Raw genomic sequence first — 8,264 nt, forward strand, 5'->3', positions numbered from 1 at the left:
AGACTCTGATGCAGAGAGGGATTGGGGGCAGGAGGAGAAGGGGACAACAGAGGATGAGATGGCTGGATGGCATCACTGACTCGATGGACGTGAGTCTGAGTGAACTCCGGGAGTTGGTGATGGACAGGGAGGCCTGGCGTGCTGTAATTCACGGGGTTGCAAAGAGTCGGACATGACTGAGCGACTGAACTGAACTGATGGTTCTACAGTAGTCATTTACAGATGTGGGAGCTGGACAATGAGAAAAGCTGAGCACCGAAGAATTGATGCCTTCAAACTGTGGTCCTAGAGAAAACTCTTGAGGGTCCCTTGTACAGACAGGAGATCAAAGCAGTCAATCCTAAAGAAATCAATCCTGAATATTCATTGGAAGGACTGATACTGAAGCTGAAGCTCTAATACTTTGGCCACCCTATGTGAAGAGCCAAAGCTTAGAAAAGACCCTGATGCTGGAAAGATTGAAGGCAGGAGAAGGGGACGACAGAGCATGAGATAGTTGGATGGCATCACCGACTCAATAACATGAGTTTGAGCAAACTCTGCGAGATGGTGAAGGACAGGGAAGCCTGGCGTGCTGCATTCCACGGGGTCACAAAGAGTCAGACATGACTGAGCAACTGAACAACAAAATTATGTCTGTAAGTTCCTTGAGGACAAGATTGATGTCTAAATGAGAGCTCTGTCCACATGTTGGTTAGTATGTCACTTTGTACATTCTAGATAATAAGGAAATTTGTTAATGGATGGATATATGAGTCAGAGGAGAGGAAGAAAGGGCATAAATCAGTTCACAGCAACTGATGCTGCCATAAAGGAATAAGGGATGTACTGATACTGGGCAGGGAGTCTAGGGAAAGAAAGGTCTTTATTTTTTTGGCCACACACAATGTAGGATCTTAGTTTTCCCCCAGGGATCGAACCCATGCTCCCTGCATTGGAAGCACAATGTCTTAACCACTGGACCACCAGGGAAGCCCCAAAGATGTTTTTAGTACTACAGCCAAAAGGTAGGCCCAAATCTTGGGTAGAGATTGTGGTGCAGATGACTTTACTGAAGTCACATGTTAACCATGGGCAGGAACAGGACCAGTGCCTAGTCTTCTGACTCCCTAGGCAGTGTTCTTTTCACTCTGCCATGGTGCTGCTATGATTGAGCAGGACACACAGCAGCTACTACTGACAAAGAAGAACTATCAAAGATCACCATCCGCATCAATATCAAAACATTTTCCTTTCTTTTACAGAAAACCTTGTGCACAGCCCCAGTGCATTGAACCAATGAATGCTCAGTGACTGTGATTACCACAGGGGCCAGGGGTTGGTTGGAGTCAAAGGCTTCCCACACTATTTGACTTTCTTCTTTTCTGACCAATCGACAGTGTTTCCTCAATACCTCAGTAGAACTCTCAACCTCTAAATTACATGATTTTAAAAGAGGGATGTATCAGAACAGAATGGGCACAGCTACTTCCAGTGTTATATAGATGGATTTGTTGTCAAATGAGCGGTCTTGCCATTCCAGCCCAGATAAAACAACACCTCTGAAGGAGACTTTTATTCTTAAAACCCAGAAAGTGTAGAAACAGAAAACGTAGGCTTTGAAGGTCGTCTCTCCTGTGCTATAAATCTGAACCTGACAGCAGTCACTGACTTGAAAATATCCAGGGGGCTCAGGCCACGCTTAGGAAATTTATTTCGACACATAGACTAATATGGAGGGAAACCTGCTATCACTCTGGAGCAGTTGATCTGCAAATCAGTCAACCGACAAAGCAATTTACACGTGTCAACCCCTTTCCTTCTTTTTGGAGACGGTAATGGGCTCTCCACTCACTAAGGTGGCAAGAAGCACCGGGCTTTGGAATGAATTCGATTACCTGCTGAAATGTATATTGCATTTTGAATCCCCTTACTGTGTAGCGAGGATTTAAATTCCATTCTCTTTATCTTACTAATTGGGTAGGTGGCTGACCATTCTTCCAAAATGAGTCCCTTTTCAGAGATTAGTGTCACAGAGCCCAGGAAACTATAAAAGCAGTCAGCAGGCCACCACGAGGCCTCTGCTTCCCTGAGTTTTTTATTGATTGCTCCCTCCTCTGCTTCACGTGACCACCCCCACCTGCTCCTGACTCCAGGCTGACACCATCTCACCACTGGCCCATAAACTGCTCAAGAGAGGTACTCCGAAAAATTGCATTTGGAGCTGCTCAGTCTCACGAGTCAGAAAATCTGATTAGATTTCCATGCCTTCCAAATACAATCCTGCATGCAGCCGGCCAAGCAAATCACGGGGCCCTTTTAATCACTCATTTCACGGAGAAGTTTCTGGGGCCTTGGGCAGTGGCATCCTTCCAGAAAGAAGGCATAGGAAACGTTCATGAGAAGCAGCCAAGGCTGTGTGGGCCCCAGCTTGGTTGGATGTATGGCTGAGAACAAAACAAGTTCAATTTTAGAGTACTTCACACTTTACTTCACACATTCGTGTGTCTTATTTCATCTGAGGTCCTAAAAAAAGTCTATGAGGTAAAACCAAAAGGAGATCTTCTAATACCCACTTTCTAGTTTTTCAAAATTGTGTTCACACAGATAGTTATTTGTCCAATCCCACGCAGTAATGGACAAGGCTGAGATTCAAAGTGGGATTCTGTGACTCCAAACCCTGTGTTCTTTGCATTTCCCTGCACGATGCTCACACCTACTACCTTCACCAAAGGCAGAAGCTAACACTCAGTGAAATACTCTCTCTCAGGTGCTGTGCGCAACCTGTTCCTACATTATCATTACAGACACTCTGTGAGATGGGTACCCACTTGTCCCTTTCAGCACAGTGAGGCTTAGAAAGAGTGTAGCTCCTCTATTTCCCTGTCTTCAGGCTATTGCAATTTTAAAACATGATGCTAACCTGTCCTTCTCTATTCAAATAAAACTGCCTTACCCTCAGGAAAATTAGTTTGATCCACACACGTGGTGTTTTGTTTCTGTCCCTAAATATTACATAACTATGGTAGGGTCTCACCTACACAGTCTCAGCAATCTCTAAAGAGGTAGCTTCTTAAAACATTAGAGATATGGTAAGGGGTAACCATGGAAATATGGTTATAATTCCACTTCAGTTAACTGTCAATAAATGTTAGTAAGAATATAGGATTCTTTCTATATTAAAGAAGAATACCGTTTTTATTATCTTATCCCTTCCTCCACACCCACCGCCCACCCCCATCCCCACAGTTAGTCTATGTAATAATGTTACCAACTTCAAAGGGCAGCTGGAATCTTAGGAGGAAAGAACACAGGATGATTGTGTTTGTGTGTCCCTTTGCTTTGGGTGCTGTGCAGTGGAATCCTATTGTGTCTACTGGTTGAGAGGTCCTTTTGGTCTGGCAAGCTGGAGTGCAAGGTGAGAGAAGGCTAAGTAGGAAGAGAAGAGAAGCAGTTTGGGATGGAGATAAAGGGAAAGATGAATGCTCACAGTTCCTGGAACTGTCTCGGTTGGTATTTTGGGGGGAGGGGACAGGGTGGGATGCTGGAAGAAGGAACACGTGACAGTTGTGGTGGCAAACTTGAGTCGACCATGCAAACTGGCACTATCAGTCCAGTTATATTTCTTTTCATTCTGGAAAGCAGAGCAAGAAGAAAGTTGAGGAAATTACATTATTTATAACTTTTTTTTTGTAATGAGACATTTCTCATTTTTTGTAATGAGATGTCTGGGGAGGAGGCTTCTCTACCTGCGGATGCCCTTTCTTTCCCTTCATCATCACCGTTCCAAGTCTCCAGCCTCCTTCAAGGTCCCCTAAGATCAAGGAAGCCTTCCCTAATTCTTCTATCTGTTCAGAAAAACATCAATAGCAGTTTGTGTCAGAACTCAACAAACAAATATTGGTTATACACACTTCCATTATTCTGTATTTAGTCTTATAGTCTTAAATAAATCTGAAAATCCTTGAGGACAATGATCACATTGTCATCCTCTTCCTATTGTATCTTAAGCCATCTGTAACTTACTGGGGCCTGGATGCACAGTAAGTGATAATGAACCTTAATAAATGCTTGTTAGCTGTGATATACATGTAAAACTTCATCCCCTAACTACACATCTCTCATATATCCAAGCATTCAGCCTATGCACATAACTTCAAATTTGGACTAATGGTAACTATTGATGAGGGAAGAGAAGTTGCACAATCACAGTTAACATAATGTTTAACCTTCAATTCCTAGAGCTGTTTTCAGAAATTCTAAACTGAAGACTTCTGAATCTGCTCACCTTTCAGTGATACCAATGGATCACATTTTGTTTTCTGTACTTATCAGAGAGCCTGCCAGAGCAAATATTCTTCCCTTATCCAAATAGCTCCAATTAAAGCATAAAACCTTAGTTAAAAAAAGTAGAAAACAAGCTCAAACTACATATCTTTGGGTGTAAAATCAACCACAAACAATATATTGTGGATTAATTTGCATCTACTGCTGGAGAAGGGTTCTTGCTAGATTTAACCAATATTTTAAATTTCTCAATTTCAGGAACCACTTAGGGAAATAGGACAAGATAAAATATTGGCTTTTAAAAATAGCACAAGAGAACATACCAAGACTCAGTGTGTTCTTGCCATTTGGAACAAAGTCTCAGTGTCATAACATGGATTTTCTGTAAGAAAGAGCTTGGAGATGAGCTAGTCTAACCTCGTGTCACAGGTGAGATGATCTGAAGCAGAGTTAAATGTTAAATGACCCAAGCAGAGTCACACAACGTGGACAGGAGACTTGGTTCCAGCCTCAATTCCCCTCCAATGAGATATAAGAACTTTAGGAACACAAAGATGATAGGAATTAATATCAGGTGGAATAGTCTAAGAACATTTACATAATTCTTATATTCATTTACTGTGTTTCTTCAAGATCAGTGGAAGGACTGGGCTTTTTAATTTTAGAAATTCTACTGCCTGGAATATTAAAACCCTATAGTAAATGGTCTAGTGCTGAAAAACTATAAAAGGCCTCATCCATGTTCATCAGATGTAAATGTAACGATTTGACTACAGCTATCATTAACTGGCTAATAACTATTTATGACCTCAGGATGCAGTCCCTACCCAGTTAATGGGCTATGTAGTAAAGCTGTGATTTTATCTCTGCCGTTCTGGCTCTTGGTCTCGGTTGCTTGCATTAAGGGGTGAGCAGGTTCTGCTGATTATCTATATAATATGAGATCATGTTGCAAGAGCCTTCAGAAAAACTCTCATCAAACAAAATTGGAGTCGTGCCTGAGAAGGAAGCCTTGCAGAATAATATGTTGATTGTCCCCAAATAGCCCTCATGAATAGCACTTATAAGGAAATTGATCATAGGTTTTCTCAGCTGCATTTTCAAGCAATTTGTGAATCCCTAAGCACTGGGATAATATGTCTGCTGACACTTCTCAAACAAGATTTCTCCAGGATTCTTCCACATAGCCTTAGAGATGACACCCACCTCTTGTAGGAACAGATTTGTGGAACATGCTGAGGCTCAGCTGTGTCTGCGCTGGGCTCTGAGAAGAAGGGGCTACTTCTCAGTGGTTGGCCAGATGGGCTCAAAGGAAGAAAAGGGTTAGCAATGCCTACATCTGGTACCCTGACTGTGCTTCAAGCCAACCTGCACTTCCTTCTCACTCTCTGTTTTTACCCTTCAAGAAATTGTGTTCATTTCAAGAGTGTATTTCTTTATCCTGCTATACACAATGTGTTAGGACAAGAGAAGATATCAGGAAAGAAGTTTAAAATATGTTCCCTGTTCCCTCTGGTCTTGCAGTTTAGTTTACAAGAGGGAATATACACAGAAGCAATTTTTTAGAATCTGACTGCTTTTCATTTATCACTCTTGATGAAATGACCATTACCTTTTCTCCATATTATTTCAGTGTCAGTAACCCTAACCAACATCCTTTTGTCTCTTTTTTGTTAAAACATCATTTCCATGCCATCATTTTCTCCCTACGTATTCCCCAGTGACTTCATGCTCACCTTATGCTGAGCCAAAGTCCACCACGGCCTGTAAGGCCATCTATGACAGCCCCATTCTCGGTCTGACGTTATATCCTACCTCCTGGCCTCTCCTTTCATTCTCACCCCACTCCACTGCCCCTTGGCTGTTCCTCAAGTGCGGTAATGATTCAAGCACTTACCCTGTTCTTCCCTGTGTCTGGACTGTTTTCTCCCTAGGCACACACATGGTGTTCCCTTTCACTTCATTTAGGTTTCTTATTAAATGTGGACTTATCAATGAGAATGCCCCTGACCCATCGATCTAGAATACACTCATCTCTTTTTCCCCTGATTTATTTCTTTTCTCAGCATTTAAGAACCACTAAAATGGTTGATTTATCTGCCCCCCTCCACCAAACTATGTAATCTTGATGAGAAAAGGATATCCATAAAACCTAGAATTGTGCCTGACGTATAGGAAATGTTAATACTTTGGCTGAACTGGAAAACCTAAATGGCTTAATTATTTTAGAAGATGAATGAATGAAATGCTAAGATGAGCTCCCCACTGCCTGGCAAATGAAGTCCCATCTCTCTATCCTGGACTCCAAAGTCACTCTGTTAGGAATACTTTCATATTCAACTAACAACATACATGATCAGCAGTGGTTTAAGTAATAAAGACACTCAATTAGGTTTTACAGTAAGAAGCCTGGGGGTAAGCAGTCTTGACCTAATAGGTGCTAAAAGATGTATCAAAGACATAATCTCTATCTTCATCCTTACTCTTTTTACCATAATGGTTTGGAGCTGCATGGTCATGGGACGGTGGCTGTAGAACTGGGTAGCATGAATATACTCAAGACAGAGAAGATGGCAGTGGTAGTAATAAAAACATCTACCCTATTTCTCTGGATAGTAAGAGCTTTCCAGATATCTTGAGACTTCATTAAAACGTGCCATTTATTCATTTCTTAATGCAGGAGAGTTTTTTTTTCTCCCCAGTCTTTAAGGTGAAAGTAAGCAATAAAGTGGATTGTGAAAGGGTTTTGATGTAGCCAACCTCTACTGTCTATCACAGTAGACAGCGATGCCTTCCATTGTATGATCCCTGCCTGATTTCCCACTGCAGTACTGTTCAGTCCCTCTTCCAACCCAACTAGTTACTATTCCCCCAACAATTCTGCCCTCTAAGTTTCAAAAAACACAGACATTTTTAAGAACCATTTCAGATTTACAGAAAAAGAAAATAAGAAGGTAGCAAGGAGATCCAACCAGTCCATTCTGAAGGAGATCAGCCCTGGGATTTCTTTGGAAGGAATGATGCTAAAGCTGAAACTCCAGTACTTTGGCCACCTCACGCGAAGAGTTGACTCCTTGGAAAAGACTCTGATGCTGGGAGGGATTGGGGGCAGGAGGAGAAGGGGATGACAGAGGATGAGATGGCTGGATGGCATCACTGACTCACTGGACGTGAGTCTCAGTGAACTCCGGGAGTTGGTGATGGACAGGGAGGCCTGGCGTGCTGCAATTTGTGGGGTCGCAAAGAGTCGGACACGACTGAGCAACTGAACTGAACTGACAGGAAGTTATTATATATCCCACACACAATTTCTCCATTGTTAACATCTAACTTTAGTTGGTATATTTGTTATAACTATTAAACTGGTATTGATAAATTATTATCAATTAAATTCCATTCTTTATTTAGACTTCTGAAGAAAGCTTTTATGTAATGTCCCTTTTCTTTTGGGAAACACATGTAGGTGTTATGTTTCTTTAAGTTCTCTTGGCATGACGGTTTCTCAGAGTTTCCTTGCTTGTGATGTCTTTTGACAGTTTTGAAGAGTATTGGTCATGCTTTATAGAATGTTCTCTACTGTAATTTGACTGATATTTTTTCTCTATATTGTTAGATTGGAGTTACGAGGGGTTTTGGTGAACAAGACCAGGGATCAAGTGCCACTTGCATCATATCAAAACTGTACTATCAACATGAGGTGTTGTCAAGTTTCTCTATTATAAAATTACACCTTTTCACCCTTCACATACTGTGTTCTTTAGAAGGAAGTCATTATGCACAGCTGACACTTGAGTAAAGAGTTATTCTGCTCCTTGAAAGTGGATTATCTACATAAATTATTTGGAATTCTTCTGCATGGGTGATGTGTCCCTTTTCCCCAGTATATTTATTCACCTCTGTGTGTGTGTGTGTGTGTGTGTGTGTGTGTGTATCAGCATAGATACATTGATATTTACTTTATACTGTGGATTAAAATCTAATTTTTATTTTTTTATTAT

The sequence above is a fragment of the Bison bison genome, unplaced genomic scaffold (assembly GCF_000754665.1).
Source record: "Bison bison bison isolate TAMUID 2011002044 unplaced genomic scaffold, Bison_UMD1.0 scf7180017864505, whole genome shotgun sequence".
Lineage (NCBI taxonomy): Eukaryota > Metazoa > Chordata > Mammalia > Artiodactyla > Bovidae > Bison > Bison bison.